The 13137-nt window shown below is 41.0% G+C and overlaps 1 protein-coding gene across 3 annotated transcripts in view; it reads left to right on the top strand.

Moving 5' to 3' along the window:
* The window catches only part of GTPBP1 (GTP-binding protein 1), an 86631-nt gene that overhangs the window by 7182 nt on the left and 66312 nt on the right, over positions 1–13137 (top strand). The window contains exon 2 of one of the 3 annotated variants that reach the window (XM_067773331.1): positions 7986–8131. The exons of the other annotated variants lie outside the window; for them this stretch is intronic. The gene's annotated coding sequence lies outside the window, so the exon portion shown is untranslated. The remainder of the gene's footprint in view (positions 1–7985; positions 8132–13137) is intronic. 3 annotated transcript variants of the gene reach the window in all.

The following is a 13137-nucleotide window of genomic DNA, read 5'->3' as shown; positions in this document are numbered from 1 at the left end:
TTGTATTGGTTGATGAGTTTTGAAAATAGGAGTCGTATCCACGTAGAGGGAATGGGGTAAAGTTGTATTTGCAGTGTGTTTCTTGCAGTGAAACGAATGACGGAGTTTGCTCCTTTATTAGCAGATTAAGTTCGGAGATGTTGTTGAAGTATCCTTTTATATTCCATTGTACGATTTTAAAATCCATAATGTTTATATTATTTTTAATAGATATTTTTTTTTGTTGGTTTTTTGTTTTTGGTTTAGTTTTAGTTTGTTTTTTAAATTTAAAGTTGTGGTTCTTCTTCAGTGTCTGAAACCGGTATGAAGTAGTTATTTTCATTTAATAGTAGTTGTGTTATTTGAGTGAGAGGAGATGACGTTAGGTTTGTTTGTGAAGTTGTTAGCGATTGGTTAGGGATTTGCATTGTATATGTCTCTTGATCAGAGTATGCGGGTGTCATGTTGTTGTTGGAATTGTTTGGAAGCTGCTGTGGTGCGTTGGTAAGTGGGTATGTTTGTGGTTGGTTGTTGTGAGTATAAATGGAACAGGTCGGTAGTTGCTTGTTGGTATTTTCGTTTTTTTTTGATATTATAGCGGAGGTTGTATTTTGTCTGTTTGTAGTAGAGTTATTATTTTTTGTGGAGTTCTTTTCAGGTGTTTGAGATCTTACTATTTTGTTTGAATCAGTTCTTGCAGGCGATGCCGGGCGTTTTTGCGTTGTAGGTTTTTGTACCGTTTTTTTATTTGGTTTTGGGTTTGTAATGTTGGCGTATGATGGTAGTTGGCTTTGTGTGTGGGTTTGTTTTTCGTTGTATTTGCGACGGGCTTCGCCCATAGAGCATTTTTCTAATGTTTTTATTTTTAATATCCGTGTGCAGTTATGAGGGGAGTGGGGTGGTAGGTTGCAGCTTTCACAGGCAGCTTCGTTAGGGCATTTGTTTATGGTGTGGCCCAAAAGTTGACACTTTTTGCAGCGCATTGGGTTTGGAAAATATGGTTTTACTTGTACCTTGTACCATGCTACGTCGAGGGTTTTTGGAAGGTGATAAAGATCGAAGTTGACGACGATCTGTCCGGTGGGTCCAGTTTTTCCATCGTTAGTTCGCGTAAATTTATATATACTAGTAACTCCTTGACTTTTGAGTTCTTCCACTATCTCTTCTTCTTTTACTGGGATGAGACATGGTGCATATATTATTCCTTTGATGGTGTTTAAATTGTCTTGCAGTTTAACTGTGATTGGGTAAGTATTTAAGAGGAATTTTGTATTTAAGAACTTTTCAGCAATTTTAGAGTTCCGAGCCAGAACAAGGAGGGAACCGTCTTTTAATTGTTTGATTTCATCTATTTGGGTTGATATATTATCAACACCCTTTTTTAGTACGAAAGGAGATAGTTTGGCTAATTCACCGTTGTTTGATGTTATTATTATGTATTTTGGTTGGTTGGGTGTCGTGGTTTTTGGTTTTAGTGTAGGGAATGTGTATGTGTCTGCTGTATCCATTTCACTCAATATTGAGAAACGGTTTGCAGATTTGTCGGGCGGATCAGGTGATGGCCGCATTTTTGTTAAATTGAAACGGTAAGAGGTGTGTTGTTCTTATAACTGTTTTTTTTTTATATATATTCAAGAATAATAGAGAGTATGTCAGTTAGTTTTTGTTTTATTTTCACTGTTCACACACTGTTCACACACTACTATGAGCACTTGTATGCGCGTCCGAACTCGCTGAAAGTTAGTCGGTGACTGTAGGCTAAAAATAATTTCGATTTATAAAAGGGGCGTGGCCCCTCCCATACAAATGGAATCTTTGGTACTGCATAACTTTGAAGGTATACTTGCCAGAACATTAAAATTCAGTAAGGAGTTATATGAGGTCAATCCCTAACATCACCAAGAAATTGTGGAATTGGGAATAAGGGGGCGTGGCACCTCCCATACAAGTGGAATATATCATACTGCATATCTCTGGATGTAGTAATGGTAGGATAAAGAAAATTGGTAAGGAGCTAAAATGTGGAATGGGGACAAAAGGGGCGTGGCACCTTCCCTACAAATGGGACTTTTTAGAACTATGGCTGCCGTATAAACTTATGTTATTTTAAGTTTGACTGCATTGTTGAGTTTGGCTGTTATTCCTTTTTGACGTATAGTAATTTGCCGCCTTTAAAAAAATTTGTTAGCTGCAGTCTATCTACATCTTCTATAAATTCTGTGTGTGTTTCCTATGGAAACGTATTTCCCACACTTCATTCATCACGAAATTTTGCCTATAGGTTCCTTCGATCAAGAAGAAAGTTTTTCATATTTCAGAATTAATAATTTTAAATAAAAATTTTTTTTTGATCGCATTCAAAACCAATTCCTGGTGAAGTGACGAAATATAAATCGATCGACACAGTTACAGATGAAGATCAAATTGTGAATTATCCAATTGAATTTCTAAACTCTTTAGAACCACCTGGAATGACTGCGCATATATTAACTTTGAAAATTGGGTTGTTGTTGTTGTTGTAGCAATGCTCGCCCCACCCAATAGCCGCGACCGATCACAAATTGTAATCAATATCCTCTAACGGGAGTCCAAGGAAACTTGCCGTTTCAACAGGGGTGGACCATAAGGAAAGGGGTGTTAGAGGCGTTGGTTCCACATTACAATTAAAGAAATGGTTGGTGTCATGTGGGGACACATTGCAAGCGGGGCATACATTTTGTATGTCGGGGTTGATTCTGGATAGGTAAGAGTTTAACCTGTTACAGTATCCAGAACGGAGTTGAGCAAGAGTGACACGCGTTTCCCTGGGGAGTATGCGTTCCTCTTCCGCGAGTTCTGGATATTTTTCTTCAAGTACTGGATTCACCGGGAAATTCCCGACATAAAGGTCCGACGCCTGTCTATGGAGTTCACCAAGGACCTGCTTGTGTTTTTTCGCTTCATACGGCTGGGTTCTCAGGTGCCGTATTTCCTCAAAATGCTTACGGAGATGACTCCTTAGGCCCCTAGGCGGTGCTGGTTCGTCAATCAGATGTCTGTTGGGATGCCCAGGTTTCTGGGTATTCAACAGAAACTCCTTGGTCAGCATCTCATTTCTCTCCCTGATGGGGAGTATTCTCGCCTCATTATGCAGATGGTGTTCTGGGGACATAAGAAGACAGCCCGTGGCGATTCTGAGAGCAGTATTTTGGCAGGCCTGTAGTTTCTTCCAGTGGGTAGTTTTTAGGCTTGGCGACCATATGGGTGACGCGTAGCACGTAATCGGCTGGCTAATTGTTTTGTATGTGGTCATGAGCGTTTCTTTATCTTTTTCCTAGGTACTGCCAGCGAGGGATTTGAGGATTTTATTACGGCTCTGAATTCTCGGAACAATTGCGGTTGCGTGCGCACCAAAATGTAGATCCTGATCAAACGTCACACCCAAGATTTTGGGGTGTAGGACAGTCGGTAGCGTAGTGCCATCGACGTGGATGTTCAATATGGTCGACATTTGGGGCGTCCATGTTGTAAATAAGGTCGCGGAAGATTTAGTCGGCGACAATGCCAGGTTTCGCGGGGCGAAAAAACTGGAGAGATCAGGGAGATAGCCGTTTATTTTATTGCATAGCTCATCGATCTCTGGGCCTGGGCCTGTGGCCATTATTGTGCAGTCATCGGCGTAGGAAACGATTGTGACTCCTTCCGGTGGTGAAGGTAGCTTAGATATGTAGAAATTAAACAAAAGTCGGGATAGGACACCACCCTGTGGCACCCCAAAGCGCCAAAGGCGATGGAAACTTTGTCTTTGTGCTTAGTCGGATTCGATAGGGACTTTACGGTGGACCAAAGTTTACCTACACCGGTAGAGAGGTTACAACCTCTTAGGTGCTCTTCCCATTTCGCCCGCTTGTGTTCGTCCACAAGCAATCTGATGCGTTGGTTTATATCCCTTATTTGGGGGTCGCCTGGATCAAGCTGTCTTATAAGGTCGCGTTCCCTCGCTAAGCTCGCGGCCTCCGCCGGGAAGTGGGGCCGGATTTCGGGAATTCTCCCGGCGGGAATGAAATGTGCCGAGGCGGATTCAATGACCTTACGGAAGGCACGCTCCCCTTGGCGGGCATCAGTCGGGATAGGGAGGGCAGCAAAGCTGCTGTCTGTTGCAGATTTATATTCTTCCCACTTTCCTTTTTTGAAGTTTATGAAAGTGCGTTTTTCGGTGACGATGAAGTCGGCGGTACGCTCGAACGAAATAAGTATGGGCAGGTGGTCGGATGCCAATGTTACCATCGGCTGCCAGTTGACGCAGTTTACGAGTTCTGCGCTCACGATTGAGATATCTGGCGAGCTATGACAGCTTCCTACCATACGTGTGGGGGCGTCTCCGTTTATTGTGCAGAACGTCGTTTCTTCTATTTGATCCGCCAACATCTCACCCCTACTGTCCGCCCGCAAGTTTGAATGCCATAGGTCGTGATGGGCATTGAAATCGCCTAAGATAATGCGATTGTTGCCAGTGAGTAAGGCCTCGATATTAGGGCGGGATCCACTGGGGCAACAGGTGACAGGAGGGATGTAGATGTTGATGATTTCTAGATTTGCATCGCCTGACCGAACAGATAGGTCTTGACGTTCTAAGACTGCTGTCTGTTGCAGATTTATATTCTTCCCACTTTCCTTTTTTGAAGTTTATGAAAGTGCGTTTTTCGGTGACGATGAAGTCGGCGGTACGCTCGAACGAAATAAGTATGGGCAGGTGGTCGGATGCCAATGTTACCATCGGCTGCCAGTTGACGCAGTTTACGAGTTCTGCGCTCACGATTGAGATATCTGGCGAGCTATGACAGCTTCCTACCATACGTGTGGGGGCGTCTCCGTTTATTGTGCAGAACGTCGTTTCTTCTATTTGATCCGCCAACATCTCACCCCTACTGCCCGCCCGCAAGTTTGAATGCCATAGGTCGTGATGGGCATTGAAATCGCCTAAGATAATGCGATTGTTGCCAGTGAGTAAGGCCTCGATATTAGGGCGGGATCCACTGGGGCAACAGGTGACAGGAGGGATGTAGATGTTGATGATTTCTAGATTTGCATCGCCTGACCGAACAGATAGGCCTTGACGTTCTAAGACATTGTCCCTGCGGTCGATGCCAGGATCAAATATATAATATTGCACAGAGTGGTGTATAATAAACGCGAGGCCGCCTCCATTTCCGCCCTCGCGGTCTTTCCTGTGGACATTATACCCAGAGCAGGTCTGCAATGCAGATCTTGCTGTGAGTTTAGTCTCTTGAATCGCAGCAATGCGGATGTTGTGCCGCTTCATGAAATCGACTATCTCCGTAATCTTCCCAGTTAGTCCATTACAGTTTAACTGCAGAATTCTGAAGTGCATGAGGGGTGACGCCGCCACTCTAGGGGTAAGTGACGGGTGACTACGCCTAGGTTGTGGAAGGCCAGGACGCAATTGCTGTTGTGGCCTTGGGACTGGGCGCCCTTGGGCAAGCATTGGGGTACCCGGATGATTTGGGTTCGCGACCTGGCAGCACGGCGCGATGAAACCCGTCGAGGGGTTGCCGTCGCGGAGACCAGAACATCTAGGAAAGTGGGACCACCCAAGGCAGGAGCTGCATTGAGCGGATGTCGCAAACCTATATATTCTGTGCTGGCAGACGGTGCAAACGGAGGTAGGGACTAAGAGTCTGTTTCCCTGACCTGCACGATTGCTGCCAGAAAAGAGGGGGGGAGAAGAAGACGGGGGCAGGGGCTGATGCTCAGCATTGCTACCAGCTCTACTACGAAGGTAGTAGTTATGAGTGGTATCAGCTGTTTGAGTTGTTGGCGCCGTGGGGCGCGAGCAGCAGCGGGTACTTGTTGTGGCTTGCTGAGCAGCGAGGCTGCTGGAAGGTAGTGGGGGGCGCTTAGGCGTAGACTACGGGACGCCCTTGGGCGTGAGCAGCAAGGAGCCACAAAAGATTTATAAAAGTTACGTGGACGTCGGGTTTTGGGATCAAGCCCAGAACAACCTGTCCGATGCAACCATCCCTTGCACGAGACACACTGAACAGAGTATGACCATCCTAAAAAGATTCTTTTCTGGCTTGAAAATTGGGTCACCAATCATGCCAAAATTGTGCAATGGAACCAGACTGCGTTAAGAAATTAATGCCGAATGTAATCGAAGCAACATACATCGGCGGTAAAAGCAAAGGTGAAGATGTGCCCATACCACGGATCCCAATGATTCCCACAGATTTTCCATTCAATTTTAAGCTCTTTCAGTTTCCTGTACGCCTTGCTTTTGCAATTACAATCAACAAAGCACAAGGACAATCGCTTACTGTAGCAGGTTTAAATTTAGAGAGTACATGCTTTTCCCAGGGCCATCTATATGTTGCTTGCTCTGGAATTGGAACGCCAAAAAATTTGTTTATCTTTGCACCGAACGAAAAAAAAAAAACCATATGCATTACAATAAGATACAATAACACTATGCGACAAATCAACTTTTTTTCTGGGTATTGGACCAAACCAAATTTTTGTAGAGATTGAGGCTTAAGTAGACAAAGTACTATCTCCGTTTTTCGAAGTTAGCCTCCAAAAAATAAATATCGGCGTTCGAAGTTTGAAATTCTACATTTCGAAATTTTATTTATTTTGTTAACGCGTTCAGCAAATTAAAAAGTAAAAATGTGGTTCTTTTATTTGAATGGCTGAATTCTTTTTTTGAAAAATTAGAGTACGAGCAATTCCAATGGTGAGTATGTGCAGACATGAAAGTAGTAGCCACTATCATGGGACTATCTGACTTCACCTCGTATAACAGCTGTTATACTAAATTTCTCAAGGAAAAGAGCGGACCACGACCACATTTTTACTTCTTTAATTTGCTGAACGCTTTAACAAAAAAAAAAAATTTCTAAATGTGAAATTTCGAACTTCGAAAGCCGATATCTATTTTTTGGAGGCTAACTTCGAAAAACGGAGATAGTATTTTGTCTACGAAAGCCTCAATCTGTACAAAAAAGTGGGTTGGGTCCAATACCCGGCCGGTTGTTGCACAGTGTAATAAAATGTTTTAAACGAGAATTTCACCAAATATGCGTACAAATTAGAAATATCAATAATTATAAAAATGTGTGTTCAAAATCAACAAAAAAGGGCGAATTTTGGTACAATCTCCTCTTTTTAATTAACAGTTCAAGCGGCTTTGCTACACAATCCTGCTGTAATCTGGTGAAACGTGCAGGGACCGAATTCGATCAAAATAAAGCCGACATAATGTGCTGCAATAGAAGGGTGTCAGACTTTATTTGGAACCCTCTTCGTTTTTTATATCTTGGATATAGTGCTCTTATATGAGAATTACAGACTGTCCTTAAAATTTTATTATTTAAATTGGTGACACTGGAAGGTTTATATTAACATCTGTCCGTTTAATGCAAAACTGGAACTAAAAAATATAAATACAAGGCCCGATAACTTCCGAAGGGATTTTAGACCGAGCTTCTCTCTCAATTTCCGTCGTGCTTCATGTTTTATGCCGTCTCCGAACGACATCTGATCTGGCAAATGAAATTTTACTAAGAAGCTTTTCATGGCAGAGACACACTAGGAGTGTTTTCCAAATCACTGCTGAAGGGCAACCCCGCTTAGAAAAACTGTTTCTAATGGAACAACTTTTTTCTAAATTTTCGATGTTGCTTGGCCCGGGACTTGAACCCAGGACCTTCGGTGTGGTAGGCAGAGTACGTACCACCACACCACAGAGGTCGCCGTTTACGCTAAAATTATGGACATTTGTTTCACAACTCATTACATTTTTACCTTGGGGTGGGTTAGGTCTTTCGTGTCACGAAGTCGTATAGAATAACCACCGTTTATATCGTTACTAGTCTGGTACTAGACCTTCATGGAAGATTAACTGTCAAATTACTGCAGAGTATAAACGAATTTAAAGTATTTCATCATCTCGAAGCCAATGGCATTGACTTTCGTACAAATGATTTTTGTTGCATCATTATTTATAGACCACGCGTATTCCACGGTATATAAACGCTTGCTACCAACAGGAGCTAAACAGTTTGAATTCATCCGCATAATGAATACGACGTTGATATCAAATGGCAATTCGTTTTTCAATTACGAAATTGGGTGATTTACATAAATTCTGTGTGTAAGTATGCATAAGGTGTATGTATGCATGTATAAACAATAATGAGTTCACATCCTCATCGGAAGCAGTGCAAAAAACATCGAATACATAATTGTAGGGATTTCGTTATTATATATTTACTTGTTTAAATATTACTTTGCATTTTTATTTTATTGAGATTTAAGAATGTTTTTGTTCATTTGTTTTAAAAAAGAAAATTTTTGAGTAATAAAATTTGGTTTTTAAAAACGATTGGTGGCTACATTTTTGGCGATCCTGCTTGAATCACAGTGAAGAAAAGAAAAAATTTTAAGAATCGATAAAGGATGCTGTCCTTAATTTCTTAAAATGTTCATTAAAATAGTGAAAAAGAGGAAAAGTTGTGCTAAAGAAATATGCAAACAAATTTTAACGGGAAGAAAAAGCGAAAGGAAAAATACAAAGATATAAATCATCAAAGAAAACTATTCCAATGGTTGAAAGCTGTGAATACCTAGTTTAACAAAAAAAAAAAAATATTGACTGAAAGTGAACCTATTCAGGAAACGCCAAAAAAAATTTAGGAAAATCATTCGTTTTCATAGTGCATACAGAAATCTGTGATAAACTATATATATTTTCGTTATGGTTTCCATTGCGCTGTTTAGTTGAGGTCTTGATTTCGTTTTCTAGCCCAATAATTAAATTTAAACACTGTACATGAAGTTGTGCTAATCTTGGAAGGAGTAATCTTCAACAATCCAAGGACACACGAACAGTTAAAAACTTACAACAAGTGAGCGTGTGTCTTAGCAATGGTCATATAGCAGTTAATTATACTATAAAATATGAGCCAACAATTTTTAGAAGCATAAATAAATGCGTATTTAATTGAATTCGGAGTAGAAAATTCAAAGATTGCGTTCAGTGAGCTACCACTTGGTTGAGAAAGATGATAGCGTTTCATTATTGTCGGAGTTTGAGCAACAATAAACAACAACCAACAACATCTACATTTGCAACGGCAGGGGTCGAAATTCAATTTTAAGGAAACTGATAAAAGGCAATAGAAAAAAGGAATTTAGAAGAAATTGATTTTTATATTTTTTAGTTTGGTGTTTTTGTACTAATATATATATGTATTACATGAATATGTATTGATGTGTATGTGTAAATATATATTTCTGAATTTAATTTTTGAAGCATATGTATGTATTTATATTACATGATTAGATATATATATATTTGATTAAATTATCTTATATATAATTTTAAATCTGTTTGAATTCAAATTTCAACTTTAAAAGTTAACTGTTTGAGTTGTAAACTTCCTTTTTTTTAATGTTTCGTTCGCCACAACATGACATACACATCTCTACACGCACACATAACACCAATGATTCACTTATTGATTTGCAAAATAATGCTGAAGAGCTAATTAATCCATATACCAATCGGATTGGTAATGAGATTTGTGCTACTTCTGTCAAACTACCAGAATTTTGGACAAGTTGCCCCGAAGCGTGGTTTATTCATGCAGAAATGCAGTTTAGTACAAAAGATATTACTCAAAAAACAACTAAATATGAATATAATATTATTACGGTTTTGTTAAATCATTTTAACAAAGATGCAAAATTATCCTCAACGGTAGATGCGTCAAATTCTGCAATTGGTGGTGTTATATAACAACGTTTTAATCACAAGTCCGAACCACTCGCGTTCTTTTCGAAGAAAATTTCACAAGCAGAAATGAAATATAGTGCTTTTGACAGAGAATTGCTAGCTATTTATTTAAATATAAAACATTTTCGTTCTTTATTGGAGGGTCGATCGTTCACTGTTTACACGGATCATAAACCTTTGGTTTTTGCCTTAAAGTCAAAAACTGAACGTAGTCCTAGGCAAGCAAGACATCTGGAGTTTATTGCACAGTTTACCAGTGACATACAATATATAAAAGGTCAGTAAAATATTGTAGCTGACACGTTATCACGTGCTTTGAAATAGATACGATTAGGAATTTTGAACTTAATTTTAAAATTTTACAGAGTGAACAACAACAAGATAGTGAACTTGATAAACTGATTTCTGGACAAACATTTCAAAATCTGGAGTTGATAAAAATTCCACTTTTGAATTTTAATATTTTGTGTGAAATCTCGGGAGATAATCCTAGACCTCTTGTACCAAATAGTTTACGTAAAAAAGTTTTTGATATGCTACATGGGATATCACATCCTGGTAGCAAGCCTACACGTCGTTTAATAGTAAAGAAATATTTTTGGCCTTATGTGAATAAACAAATAAATAACTGGTCAAAAGAGTGCATTAGCTGTCAAAAATCAAAAGTACATCGTCATACAAAGTCTCCAATATGTACGATTCCGATTCCTAAAGCCAGATTTGAGCATATTCATTTAGATGTTGTAGGACCTTTACCAATTTCAAAAGGACATCGCTATATATTAACAATAGCCGATAGGTTTAGGCTACGTTTATGATCGAGCGTAATCGCATCGCGCGATGCGACGTTGGCGATGGCGAGTACCGAAGAATATTTAATGATGAGCTGTACGAGCTATACGCAGACATCAACATAGTCCAGCGAATTAAAACGCAGCGGCTGCGCTGGCTAGGCCATGTTATGCGAATGAATGATGATGCTCCGGCCAAGAAAGTATTTCTATTGGAACCCGCCTATGGAAGCAGAGGTAGAGGGCGGCCCCCACTCCGTTGGAAGGACCAGGCGGACAACGATTTAAACTCCCTTGGTGTGACCAATTGGCGCCGGTTGGTGGAGCGAAGGAGCGACTGGCGCGCCTTGTTGGACGGCCATAACCGTTTAGACGGTTAAGCGCCAATTAAGTAAGTAAGTAAGTAAGCATATGGAGATGTTTATGACAAAGCGATTTAGTGTAAAGCGAATTTAGCGATTACAAGCGACAAAAGCGACGAAAATTTGCAACCAAAATCTTTTGATTCAGTTGAGCGATACTAGCGAAATCATATGGATGTTTTTATTGAAAGGGTACGTGACAGGGATGGTTTTGGGGACTCCCTCGGGGTTATTTGGGGGTCATTCCGGGATAGTTTTGGTGACTCCTGGGGTCATTTGGGTCATTCCGGGATCTTTTTGGGGACTGCTTCGGGGTCATTTGGGGGATATTCTGGGATCTTTTTGGGGACTCCCTCGGGGTCACTTGGGGGTCATTCCGTGATGGTTTTGGGGACTCCGTTGGGGTCATTTAGGGGTCATTCCGGGATCTTTTTTGGGACTCCCCCGGGGTTTGGGGTCATTCCGGGATCTTTTTGGGACTCCCTCGGGGTCATTTAGGGGTCATTCCGTGATGGTTTTTGCGACTCCCTCGGGGTCATTTGGGGCATTCCGGGATCTTTTTGGGGACTTTCGTGGTCATTTGGGGGTCATTGTGGGATCTCTTTGGGGACTTATTGATACTTGAAGAATGCGGATCTTTTTGGGACTCCCTCGGGGTCATTTGGGGCATTCCGGGATCTTTTTGGGCTCTTTTGGGGTCTTTTGGGGGTCATTGTGGGATCTCTTTGGGGACTTATTGAAACTTGAGGATTGCGGAAAATGGGCAGCTATTGCAGCTGTAATCCATCCGCAATTCAAAACTCAGTTCATAGGTTGCCTCTCGACCGAAGCACAGAAAAAAGTTATCTGCCCATTTTCAGCAATCCACAACTTTAAATAAGGCCCCAAAGAGATCCCACAATGACCCCGAAAGAGGCCCCAAAAAGATCCCGCAATGACCCCAAATGATCCCGAGGGAGTCCCCAAAATCCTCCCAGAATGACCCCAAATGACCCCGAAAAAGTCCCAAAAAGATCCCGGAATGACCCAAAGTGATTCCGAGGGAGTCCCCAAAACCCTCCCGGAATGACCCCCAAATGACCCCGAGGAAGTCCCCAAAACCATCCCGGAATGACCCCCAAATGACCCCGGGAGGACCCCCGAAAGACCCAGAAAGAGTCCCCCAAAAGATCCCGGAATGACCCCAAATGATCCCGAGGGAGTCCCCAAAACCATCCCGGAATGACCCCGTGGGACTGCCCAAAAACATCCCGGAACGATCCCCAAAAGACCTCGGGAGGACCCCTAAAGAGTCCCCAAAAAGATCGCGGAATGACCCCAAATGACCCCGAGGGAGTCCCCAAAGCCATCCTGGAATGACCCCCAAATGACCTCGTAGGACTGTCCAAAAACATCCCGGAACGATCTCCAAAAGACCCCGGGAAAACTCCGATGGAGTCCCGAAATGACCCGGAAAGACCCCGGAAGGATCCAGAGGGTGTCCCCAAAATTACCCCAAAAACCCTGGGAATACTCCCCAAAATCATCTCAATATTACACTTAGAAGCTTGAGAACTACACGCGCACTGGTTACGCATATGGGTATATTTTCAGGGCATCTCGAGGGTTTATTTTTTTATTTTTGAATAACTGAATAAAAATTTAAATTTTATTGTTACTCCATATTTTTTAAATAAGGAATAATAACTCAACTCTTTACTCAAAATTTACAAAAATAAGAATGACCGATTATCATGACTCAGGATATTTTGAATAACGATAAAATGTTATTCATTATTCGAAAATGCTTGAATAAAAAATACCTTGTTATTCATCACTCAAGTTTTCTTAAATAATGAATAAAAATTGATTTTTTCGTCAATCGTTATTCAAATTTGTTGATAACGCCCATCCCTGGTACGTGACAAGCAGTTGTGGAATTTGCGTCATGCAGATTACCACAATCGCGATATAATTAAAAAGCTTGGGAGAATGTAGAAAAAGAATGCGGTTTTAAAGGCTTTGAATGTAAAAAAGAGCTATTTTCTAATAATAAAATTTTACGAGTTAATGTACGCATGTTGCTTTCTCTACACTGCCACAACGTGAATAAAAAGATGTTGAGTTATATTAGTTACGTTCCATTGAGACTTGAGCGAGATACGGATAGAAATTTAACATGAAAATGCAACAACAACGTTGTGATCCTGATATTTATCTGGTTCAATTT

This window comes from Eurosta solidaginis, chromosome 3, assembly GCF_040869045.1.
Source record: "Eurosta solidaginis isolate ZX-2024a chromosome 3, ASM4086904v1, whole genome shotgun sequence".
Classification (NCBI taxonomy): Eukaryota; Metazoa; Arthropoda; class Insecta; order Diptera; family Tephritidae; genus Eurosta; species Eurosta solidaginis.
Note: the sequence above shows the minus strand (reverse complement) of the source record. Positions and strands in the feature narration are given on the sequence as shown.